We start from the raw sequence: 12,577 nt of genomic DNA, 5'->3' as shown, positions 1-12,577 counted from the left end.
CAACAACAACAGCAACCACGTCGAGGCAGCGAGCACGACGCCGGAGTGGCACGTGCAGCGGCATGGAAATCCGCATTGGCTTCCTGCGCGCCTTCCAGTGCGACTCAGGAATGTGGAATTGCGAAATGGCGGAATGAAGGAATGGAGGAATGTGCAATATTCATATCGTTATGCTTGCACGTGTGTTTGTGAGTGTGCGTGCTTGCTACATGCCCCAGTGAACTAATTACGCGTCGAAAGGACAATGCCGGCAAAGAAACCGACGGCAGCGCCGATGCGAGCACAAAGGCAAATGAAGCAGAAACGAAGAGAAATGAAGAGGTAGTGGAAATCAGAGTGTGAGGCAATAAAATAAATAAAAATTAAAAATTAACAAAAGCGTTTAAAATATATAAATAAAAATATAGTATCTTAGCGCACGTGCGTGTAACGCGTAAGGCTGCGGAAGCACGTAATTCAGTTGCATGCCGCGTCCAGCGCAGCTGTAGCTAACGGAAACGTGCAATAACAAAGCTTCTCTTATTTGTTTTCATCTGCTTTCGGCTTTGTTTTCCACCACATTCGCTTGGCACGTGCTGTTTCTTCCGCAGGTTTTCTTTTTAATTTGCTTTGATAATGCGGCAAAATGTAGAAACAAAAGCTGCAAGGACTTATTTGAGTCTTAGCTGCCTGATAAAATTACTTTAGAGTATCATATGAAGCGACATCTGCAGGAAATGTTTGCATTTGCTATACGAAAGCTTTGCCGGAAGTTCCTAACATGAGCTTTAAGCTTTCGAAAATTAATTAATTGTTAAACTTAAAGCTGAGTAAGCTTAATAAGGCTTAAAGTCAAGTGGCCGGCAAGCTTTGAAAATATTTTTCCGTTAGAAATTTTCAATACGGATAAGAGTGTATGTAGCGAAAAGAAACATAGAAACATATCTTTAGATTTGCTGGAATATCACAAGAAATTGAAGTTATGTACACTAATATCCTAAAAAATCGTTCCGTTCAACTTTAACATTTTCAAAATTTACTCTGGCACTTTTAGACACCATCTAGCAAATATCTGTTTCAGGATTTAATTTTTGGCTTGGTTTACTGAAATCGTAAATCACATTTTTGTCTAAATGTTGCTAATTTTTTTTTGATTTTCACGTGTACCTCAGTTACCTACTCTAATTCGCTTTTTCACTTCTACACTCTAAGAAAAAGTCTCAGCAGACTACACAAAAAGTTCTCGAACAAAATATGAAAGTGGTAAGAAGGTGTAAGTAAATGTTGGCTGACAGAGAAGTGTCCAAATAGATATTATTTTATTAAGGGGTTACATCGAGCTTTTTTCTAATATGAAAAATGTAATATTTTATTCAAACTTTCTATTATTCCGAATATACATATTTGAAAAAGATTTTGTAAAATTTTTAAAGCAAAAAATTTAAAACTCGGTCATTACGACGTCGTTTCCGGCAGTCCCTCGGAAAAAAGGTGCTTCCGCGTTGACAGCAGAGTTTCTGGCAGGATCATTAAAAGCAAAATATAAAAAATAGGTGTTTAAACTAAGACCATTAATATTCGACGGAAATGAAAATAAAGTGAAAATTGTATTTTTGGCAGACGTTTTTACAAAAACCTTCAAATTTTGATTAAAATTTCTCGACGTATTTTGTTTTTTTAAATAGTTGTACCTGAACAAAAAAAATCCTTCGCGGCAAGACCTTGTAAATTATATCTCAAAGACGTGTGCAAATCCTGACAACCGACTTTGAAAATACTCTTTCAAGAAAAACGCGTTTAAAGTTTTATGTGAATATATACCTGACCTCGAGCGGCAACTCTTCAAAGCTGTAAGTCTAAAACTATTCCCGGTAATAGTTGAGAATTTTATACGTCATGAAACCCATGTCATTTAAGTCATGAAACCCATGTAAGCTCTTAAAGATTATGGTGTCTAAGAAATTCCTAAAGACAACAAAATGATTTCGAGTTCGTTTAAAAAAGAACAAGTGATTACACTCATTAAAAATATAGAGAAAACTTAGTTCCAAACCTCTGAACGGATATTACTGTAAGGAAAAAAAAATCAACACGAGTCCGGCATTGCTGAATCGTAGAATTGCCTAAAAATTAAAATTATCTTTCTTGACCATAACTAGTGCTTTATCCTTTCTGATTTCTTTTAACTGTGCACCTCGCTTTTTCCCGATAAGTAAGCACTCACCGATTCTGCAATAAGGACTTGTTTTTTAAATACAAATGAGGTGGATATATTTATTTACGGTCAAAATCATCATACCATTCAAGCGTCTATGTTATTACCTCAAGAGATCGTGGATTCGTCAAATATTCGACATTTCTCCAAAACTCCTTCCACAAAAACCACATTGAAAGCAAAAAGAATTACTAAGAGCTTTGCAAAACTCTCTCATTGTTGTCGGTTGATCTGCTGTCATTAAGTGGTACATTAGTGGTTGATAACGGTATTGTTTTTAATTTGGCCAGCGTGAGGCACGAAGGAGCGGTAAATCACTGAAGCAACTCAACGTGCACACAATTGAAACAACACAGTGATGGCCACAAGTGACAGCAGAGCACCATTTTATACGCCATAAAATGACCCACAATTAGAAAGAACCGAGAGAATGGCCGTTTGCTGGCTGCTGGCTGTGTCTTCCCCATTGTTTATGAGTGCATGGCTGGCGCTGGTGGCAGCTGAGTGGCAGTGGCATTTGTGTGCAATCATCTGCAAGCACTAAACAAGCAATAAAATGAAAAAAGCTGGAACACAAAAACAAAATAACGGAATTTTATTTGCAGACAAATATTTGCATTGAACAAATAAAGCGCTGGCAGCAAAAGCGGACACGAGGAAACTGGGTGGGGCTTGGTAGAAGGGGGAATTTGAATTGTTATGTTGTTGTTGTTTTATTTCTTAGTTTTTATTTTGCTGTTAACAACGCTTTCAACATGCACGTACCGGAAGCGGAAGCACTCTTTCGATTGACCTCTGTATTGGCCACGCAAAACACCCAACGGATGTGGTGCAACAAAACTTCGGATTAACATGTGTTTTTGACGCTTATTGAATGCAACGGGATGCTACATATTTCTACCACTCTTATCATTTATATTTATATTTATATACAAATGTTGTTGATGTTTACTTATTCAGGATAAATTAAGCATGTATAAGCATACCTATTTAGTATATAGGAAAGTGCTTCAACATAACTACTGTTAATCCATTTTGATTTCTCTTTCTATAGTTGCATGTAACTTTTGCTGAGCATAACCTGAAGCTTTCATCGAACTCTGCAATAACAGTATCGATGATTTATTCATCATTTCATCTACCACTTACACATACAAGTTTACATACAGCCATGAGTAATATTCTCAACTAAAGCAACTCTCTCAAGTGCACTCAGCCACGACTTTATTCTATTTTCTTTGTTTTCGCAAGTGCACATTCGTCTGGATATATTTTGCGTATATTCAATGAGAAATGCTGTATATGTATTATATAAAAATATGTAAGTGTATTAGGGTACTTCAAAAAAAAATACTACCCCATTGCACAACTCTATGAGGTCGCTTTTTATACCCTGAATGGGTTATATTAAATTTGCTATCAAGTTGTAACACCCAGAAGGAAGCGCTGGATACCCTATAAAATGTATATATAAAAGATCAGTATGATGAGCCGAGTCGGTTTGGCCATGTACGTATGTCTGTATATACGCGTGCTAGTCCCTCAGTTTTTAAGATATCGTTTTGAAATTTTGCAAACGTCTTTTTCTCCCAAAGAAGCTACTCATCTGTCGTAACGATCGATATTGAACCACTATAGCATATAGCTGCCATGCTAACTGAAGGTTTGGAATTAAGTCTTTGTTTTTTTTTTTGACGAGAGCATTTGGCTGCTATACAAACTTATCGATCATAAAAAAGTTGATGTATGGAATCTTTTGTGATTATGAAGGCTTTGGTGTATCCTAAGTTAACGATTTTTCTGGTTTACTTTAGTTAATGTTCATAAAGTTTAATCTTTGAGCTTTGCTAAACTCTTAGAGAAAGTGGAGACTTAGAGATGTTCTTGATGGGAAAGAGTAGTTACAGATATTACCAACTTGCTTAACTTAACTTCAGAATTTATTTTTGAATTGTAAAAATCACCATCAGCAAGAGTTCTTGAAAGAAATTGAATTCTCTATAAGAATCCGCATTGTAAACAATTTTATTATAAACGGTTTAAAACTAGTTTCATTTTTATTCGAAAAATATTTTATACGACTTATTTAATTGGAAAACTTTTAATGCTAACCGGTACCTTTTAAATTTTAATTAAAAACCCTACCTTCCAAAGATATTTTTTCTTTGTTTATTGAAGTATTCTAGCTGTTGCTTTTTTTGACTCACCCTAATGTGTAAGAACATCGAAAAATTTCGACATTCGAGATCATGGATCACACACATAGTAGAGCCATAAAAGTTAATTGCTGTTTTGTAAAGTAACATTATTACTAAGGTCGTAACAACTTGTAAAACATTCAAAACAGAACTTTCGAATTCGAAGATACTATTTTTTACTTGTTGTGTTGACATTTTTAAAACGAGTTAACGGAAAGAATTCGGTTTGCAAAGAACTTAATCTCATCGGTTGGATTTAGATGCATAATATTTGACAACAGACGCTTAAATGTCACCGTTTTACAGAAATTTTAGCGACATCTTGACATTGCGTAAGTTATTTCGCTTGCGTCAAAAGGTCTAATTCTTCGAATTGAAAGGTCGTCTTTGTGCAATACTTTATTTGGGAATAATACAATCAAAATCCGTCTTTCACATGCTTTGACAGTTAAGCATTAAGACTGAAACGGAGATCTATGTAATTTCAATGCATCCATTCTCAATTAGCATTATCACCGATTACGCAAAGATATTTACATATATAAAAGTTAATTTTAATTAGTTTATAACCCATAAAAACAACAACTACTAAGCAACCAGCAGAACAACAACAATCGTAGTCAAATGTAACCATTCCAATGAGAATTTCATGCAAACAAATCCTAATAATATTAAGTCGGCCACACCTCCCCCTTCCAATACCATTGAGCGTTTTGCTGCATTTACGCAACACACATAGTAACAAATGCATGAATATTTATATATAAATGGGCATCAACACGGCTTTGTTTCATTATTATTTATAGCACTCTACAAGCGCTTACTCGCTCACGCTTCAACTTCAGCCAGTTATGTGTATCATGTCCGTCCACTTAGTTGTCTTACGTTTCCCTGCTGATCAGCACTATCGTTACACTTGTGAATAATTTATGGCGCTTTCAGCTTCCAGCTTGTCTGCATTAGCTTTGCATTTGTGCAAACGCCCAGAGTCACGGTCAAGTGCATTTTCCATCTTCGCAGCGTTCAACTTCTGTCTGTTGGTATCCATGATTGCACCAATATGTGTGTGTGTGTGTGTGTGTACTGAAACTATTCTGTCTTGCTGTGAGATTCTTCATTAAATGCTTGTTAGCCGTTAAGGACCTGTTTGTTACTCGCATAAGGGCAATAGTCATTGATTTATTGTTTGCTACTTAAATTACTATCCCGTTATTTTATTTGTTGTTTGCTTTTTTGCTTTCACTTCTCTGCTCAGAATTTTTAATCAAATTGGATAACAAGCAAGAAATAACTCATTAATACGATGGCAATTATTAAATTTTGCTCACTTTTTTCTTTTTTGTTTCTTTTTGTTGACACTTGGGTTTGAAGACAAAGTTACACTCACTATCGTAGAATTGTATACGACTCTTATCAAATTGAAAGTTGCAATAATAACCTCTCCATTGCTGGACAATGTAAGTGCAAGTGCCTGCATGTTTCTACCTCACCTTCCTCCCCAAAACTTGGACAAATTGCGAACTCTAAGAATTGGAGAATGTAGAATGTGTTACACATATTCAAGCTCATTTGGATCAGTTCTGGTTAAATTTGATCATGAGTGTAGAACTCATTAGTAGAGCAGCTATTTCCTCAAGAACACTAAAACATTCCTTTTTTTAAATAAACAAATACGTTCACTCAACAATTATAGAAGCGAAGATTTAAAATATTGTTACATAATTATGCACTTTTGCCTGCTCCTCTATATTCATATAGAATATTGCGATGTGAAACTGTTAAGACTCACTTCTGAGACAGTCCAAGCCATCTTGTTCTTCAAATTAGACACAGAATGATTTGTGGTGTAACTCAACGACTGAGACTCTCTCTACTCTGGTTTTGTAATGAACTTTTTTCTATTGCTACTACCAAAGTCCTTAGTTTTCGAAATTCATTTTCAGTCGATTGAAAGCGCGAAGAAGAATATCAAAGAATATTTTGATCATTTTGGTAACACTGTTTCCAATTTTTACAACTAGCATCTTTTCACTCTTCATCGTCATGATAGACACAATTATTTCTGATTTACAACCGAAATATACCCTGAATATTCTTAATGAAAGGCGATTTGGACCTTTGAGACCCTTGCTAATGTCCCTTACCCTTACTTTTGCGGATAATAACGTAACACATAACACTGTAACTTGCATTTAGCCATGCCACTGCTTCACACAGCGTCTAGTTTCTTGCTTTCTCGAACATGTTGCAAGCGTACTTCATGCAACTCACTGGCAGAGCCAACCAGCAGAGGAATGGTCACTTTCGTAAACAGTTTGCCGGCATCATTTTCACGTGACGGTACTTTTCTCTCATATATTATGTGGGTATAAGTGTGCCAAGTGTATAGATATCAATGTTTACAACAAAAGTGTTTACGTGAATATATAAATACTAAGGCATTTTGGCGCGAAGAAATTTTGTGCTTCAACCATTGGTGTAAAAACATTATAAACAAACAAAAGCCGAGTAGATTGATTACATAATTATTTAATAACAATCGGTTTTTTTTTAAATTTTACTGTTATATATTTTAATATTATATAATATATTATTAAATATTAATTTTATTTATAATAATTATTTATTATATTTATTTTTATATATTCCTTTTTTATGTTTCTTAAGCCATTTTGATAGCTCCTGCTGCCCAAAACAAAACTATTTATTAATGCTTACTACTTTTTGTGGAAATTCTTACTTCAAACACTTTAAATTTCAGCACTGTAAGTATTTGTATTTAAATTTTAAATACACAACTCCACTTAGGAAGCAAACTAGATATATAATTTAATTTCGAAATGCAACAATATATCATTTTAAATATTTCATAGACATTGCGAGGCTCCTCCGAGTAAATATTTCACTTGCCAGCATGTAAATGTGTGAGTATGTTTGCGTCTATTTGTGTTACAACTGCGCAGAGCGGCAACGAGTGGCTCCAGCACAATGGCAGCTATAAATTTTGTGGAAGGAACTGAAAATATGTTAGTGACACACAGTGCAGCCATGAAAGTGAATTTTATCTAAACTTCTGCACTTTGCAAAGATTTGTCTTCTGCTGCACATTGGAACTTTCACTTGTGATTCTTTTGCGCACACTTGGCGAAATCTTACAGGCATTTCTCATAAGCTGGTGTGTTGTTGCTACTTACACTTTATATGCATATATATATAGTTATATTTATTTATATATATGCATCTATTCTCAGCGCAGCGTATTTGCAATGCATGTGCGTGAAGTATGCAGTAAGTATGTAAAGTTGCAACGCCAAATGAAAGTAAGCTCAATCTTGGCTTTAACTTTAGTCTTTCGTAGAAAAGAAACTTCGGCAAAACAAACTATTCACATTGAGTTAAGCTTCCTTTGTATGCTTCTGAATAGCCTCATGTCAGTGTTTCTCTTGCGTTGAAGCTCTTTTGCTTCTGAAAAGTGTCCGCAACATGAACGGCCCACAACACACACACATGTGTACCTGAGCTGCCTGCGGCAAGAGAATCCAATAATGATAAGCTGCGTTGAGGGCTGGAAAAAATGAGTGCATAAATGTCCTTCGCAGAAACTGAGGTGGAATATATCTGCGCACAGTGTGTCAGTCAAAGCAATGAGCATCGGCAGCAGAGCAAAAGAACACAGCAAAAATTGCAAAATCAATTGTTTATTTCAAAAGTTGTTGGCGGCATTATTGCGCCTAGTTTGTGTTTGTATTCACTTGGCTGCGGTCCAACCTACTTTCGAATATTTGAGTTTGTTACACGATTAACGGCATTGTGGCGCGTGTTCTGTGCAACGCTGCAATTTGCGCAGCTAAAAATACAAGCGCTCACACACACACACCCACACACACACTTTTGCAATGCAAAGAGGATGCAAGAGGGCGCATGACAAACATGTAAGCGCATGTGTATGTGTGTGTGCTGTGTGATTATAATAGATATGTGAGAGCCCTTGTGTATAAAGGTAATGAGTTCTATTTTAGTCGTTCTATGAATTCAGGCTCACCTAATTTTATCTCAAAAGCAACTGAATTGGTGTGCTAATTATACACACCTGCCACACATATGTATGTGCTTAAGCCTCCGTGTTTTTGTGTGTGTTAGTAGGCAAGCCTTTTGCAAAAAGCAAAACAAATGTTGGAGTAGACATTAGAATGGCGTGAAAGTTAAATGAGAGCTTGCAAAGTGCTCGTATTAGAGCGAAAGTGAAATAAAAATACGAAAAAGGAGAAGAGAATATAATTAGCTGTTGACTAGCAAGCTCTTAATTATACATTGATTTTCAAGTTTGATTTTTTGGAATGCTATTTCCGTCAGATTACGAAAATTATTTTAATTATCAAATTTTAAGACTCTTAAGAGTTAATTTTAACACTGATGTATGTTTATATTAAAGCTGAATCTTTTTATGCGAAAAGCTTACATTATTTATAGAAATTTTGTATTATTACCATTTTTGATACCAAACAAGAAAAAACTTTAACTTTGGCTGCACTCAAGCTATAATAAAATAAAAATTTTATCGGGCATACACAGACGAACAGACGCTCAGATAGACGGACAGGGCTAATCGATTCAGCTCGTCACGCTGTTCATTTACATGCTATATACTTGTAGTACTATATAATATAATATTATAGGGTCTGCGACGTTTTCTTCTGTGTGTTACCCTGTTTAGGCTCTAAAAATAAAGATATCAACAGCTTCATAGTAGAGAATTCCACAAAAGAAAAATATTTTCGGAAAGTTTTTAAAATTATTTAAGGTATTTATATCAAATATAATTTACGGTTAAGACGTTTTTCGGGTTCCAGGTTAAGCTTTCCACATGTTTGTGGTATGTGTTCTGTTCTCACTCGTTAAATTGGTGGACTTGCCAGACTCCAAACGAGTAATCAATTCTTATGAAAAACTTTTTCAAGGCAGAAATCGCTTGATCGCTTGCATTGCCATTGCCTGAGCGACACCTGTTAGAAAATTAAACCTTTTAATATTTGTCGGAAATTAGCGTCAAACCCAGATACTGATTACTACTCCGATATTGCGATTACTGTATGACTTGAAATAAAAAGGGTAAATACGAAAATTGAGTTCGTGTCTTAAACTTAAAAAATTTTAAACTTTTGGCTACAAATGAGTACACATACATACTTTTAAACATATTTTGCACTTGATGCCGAACATCCCACAAGCGAACATTGTACTTAGTAGCTATTTACTTAACGCGTGTCTGGCGCTGTCTGCGCAACAGCAAAAGTTTAAAGTGCTACGAAAAATGTTACAATTTTGTAACGGTAATTGAAGTGCATGCTACAAATTAGCTAACGCTTGGAAGTTTTCACCAAATAAAAATAAAGCGTAAATATCAGCAAGTGAAGGTGCGCGAGAAAAGTTGCACAAAAAAGTATACGGGTTAAGCGGAAGTGGAGGTAATGAAAAAGCGCAGAGTACAGAGAGACAATTTTCCTTTTCATTGTATTTATATTTTAAATTTTTTCGTCGGATTTTAGATGATAAATTGTAGGAAACCCGAAAATTAATAGTTAGTTTTGATGACAATAATTATTTCTGTTTTATTGCTGTATTTGCAATTAACAACCCGCTAGACAATAGTCAAACAAAATTATATTATTTTAATTTGTATCGCAAATATAATTTATATATAATCAACCTATACAATATTAATAACAAATCTTCTAAGCGTCTGCCTCTCAATAAATGTTAAATCATATGGCAACCCTATTTTTGTGAAATTTTGCAATTAATTTTTTGTTTTGCAATTAACTTAAACATACAATTTGCGCAACAGGTTTAATTTTTTCAACAGCTGGCCACCCTATTCAAGAAAGCATGAATTTCCAAACAGGTAGCACAAAATTATATGCATGCCTAAATTTTACTGGCACATTTTTTATTTTAATTTGAATTTTTCATTTCGTACAACACACTTCAAGCATCACTTACAGCCTAATATCCTTTCCATCGTATCTGTCTTGGGCGTGGTGTAAAGTCAGCCAGAGTTTGCAAAGATTCTTCAACAAAAATTTTGTAATCTATAAAATACATACGTGCATATGCTTGTAATTTTACATTAGCGCAGTTCAACTTTGGCTGCCTAACTGTAAAAAAACGTAATCTCATACCTTACATGTAATTCTAGCTCGGCTCACAGCCTCATTGCCTCACACACGAACAACTTCTTTATGTTCATAGTTTGGCAAAACTTTTTGAGGAATTTTACTCATTCATAGCGCCAACAAATAGCAGCAGCGTCGCACACATAACCCAATTTTTCCTAAGAGCACACCAGATAGCTCTTAAATCTTTTCATGCTTAACCGAGTCCCTTCTGCCATACGTCTCACCTTATTTGTTGCACTTTCACATTTTCTCACTTTAAGCGCACGTTTAAGCATTAAGCACTCGAAAGTCATTTGTTGTTGTTGGCTTTCTTATCTCATCGCGAAATTGATAATGCCGAGTTTTTTGTGTCTAAAATATTCTCTACTGCGGTGATGAAAACTTTTTTTGATAACGGTTTTTAAGACTTTAGACTTTCTTTTAGATTTCGCCAAGTTTTGTTGCTTTAAGCAAAATTCTTATCAAAACAATGTCATGAAAATATATTAACTTAATATAATAATATAAAAAATATAAATAAAATTGCATTTATTTTGAAATAATGTTTTTACGTTCTCTCCCTCTCTCTTTCTCTCACTCGTATGCCATGGACTAAATATTTCATTCAATTATCGCCTTCGATAGCTCAGTTGGTAGAGCGGTGGACTGTAGTGTAAGGCAATCAAAGTGCAGATATAGATATCCATAGGTCGCTGGTTCAAATCCGGCTCGAAGGAAATTTTATTTTACTCTTTACTATACCCTGAACAGGGGTGAGCTGAGTTGATTTGGCCATGTCCGTCTGTCTGTATATATACAAACTAGTCCCTTAGTTTTTAACCAATTACTGAGGCTACCACAATTTTTAATTCTAGCTGAATTGATCTTTAAGTGACAAATGTGTTACGCATAGGCCTTCAATTAAACCCTTTCTATCTATAATAAAAATTACTAATTATGAAATACAAAAGAAGTAATGCTGCAGCGAATATTTTTTCTCTTGGAAAAATTATTTTGATAAAAAGTAGTTTTGTAGAGTCTGCAGTGTGAACCAGGCTGCTTCAAAAGCACTAGTCAGCCAATAACTAACACACAACTAGTTCGACAGGGCCCGTCAATATTTTTGTACGACAAAAAGCAGAATGACGTTTACGTCTTCTCCACCTTCATTGCTAAAATCCGCGTCCAATTAGACTGATACAACTAAACTTAATCCAACAATTGTACTCGTGTGCGTCCAAACAAGCGCTGCAACAGCGGCAAAGCATGCAATAATAACGGTACAGTGATGAAGCAAACAAAGAAAGATATTCGCTTATGAATGCACACACTTATTGCCTCACATATATGAATGTCTATGTATTGGTTGTATGCCACTGACTGCCCACAAAGGTCAACAGCGCTGAGTGTTAATATTTTCGCCAGCATTTGTATGTAAGTGCGTGTGCGTGCAATGGTCTGTGGTGGCGAAACTCTTGCCACTGTGGCATTTAACGCCTTCGCAGCCGCTTGAAAGCCAGCATAAATGCCACATGCAACTGGACTTCACTGCACAGAAGTGTGTGAGTGCGTGTCAGTGCAATAGTAGAGTTGTGGATGTGTGCCTGTTTCTGTTTACAAATATGAAACAATTGCAGTAAACAACAATAACCGCTTGGCGCAAACAAACACTTCTCTCGTCATAACAATAAAGCGACCAGCTAGCACAACAATAGCAGCAACAACAACAACATCAACAATGCCTATAGTGAGTAGTGGCGCTGCTTTGTTGCATTTATATACTAATGTTTGCGTTTTATTCTGAAAACGGAAGCGGCAAGCGGCACGTCAAGTGAAATGCCAAATTGCTGTGGGCACTCGCCGTGCTTCCTTCTCGCTTTGCCTCCTTTGTCCTCTATTTGGTATTTATATATCGCAATTCATATCTGCTTGAGAGGCGTGGAGTGTTTGAGTGAGCGATAAACCTGTAATGGAGTGTTGATTCAAGGGTCATTGAAGTTGCAACAAATTAAAGCTAAATTGTGTGTGAA

At 35.6% G+C, this 12,577-nt stretch overlaps 1 non-coding gene across 1 annotated transcript; it reads left to right on the top strand.

Moving 5' to 3' along the window:
* The first annotated feature begins 11,182 nt into the window (after positions 1–11,182).
* TRNAY-GUA (transfer RNA tyrosine (anticodon GUA)) lies at positions 11,183–11,284 on the top strand. The gene is made up of 2 exons: positions 11,183–11,219; positions 11,249–11,284. It is a non-coding gene; the product is annotated as a tRNA-Tyr (tRNA).
* The last annotated feature ends 1,293 nt before the right edge of the window (positions 11,285–12,577 follow it).

The sequence above is a fragment of the Bactrocera oleae genome, chromosome 5, assembly GCF_042242935.1.
Source record: "Bactrocera oleae isolate idBacOlea1 chromosome 5, idBacOlea1, whole genome shotgun sequence".
Taxonomy (NCBI): domain Eukaryota; kingdom Metazoa; phylum Arthropoda; class Insecta; order Diptera; family Tephritidae; genus Bactrocera; species Bactrocera oleae.
This window is presented reverse-complemented; position numbering and strand designations above follow the sequence as displayed.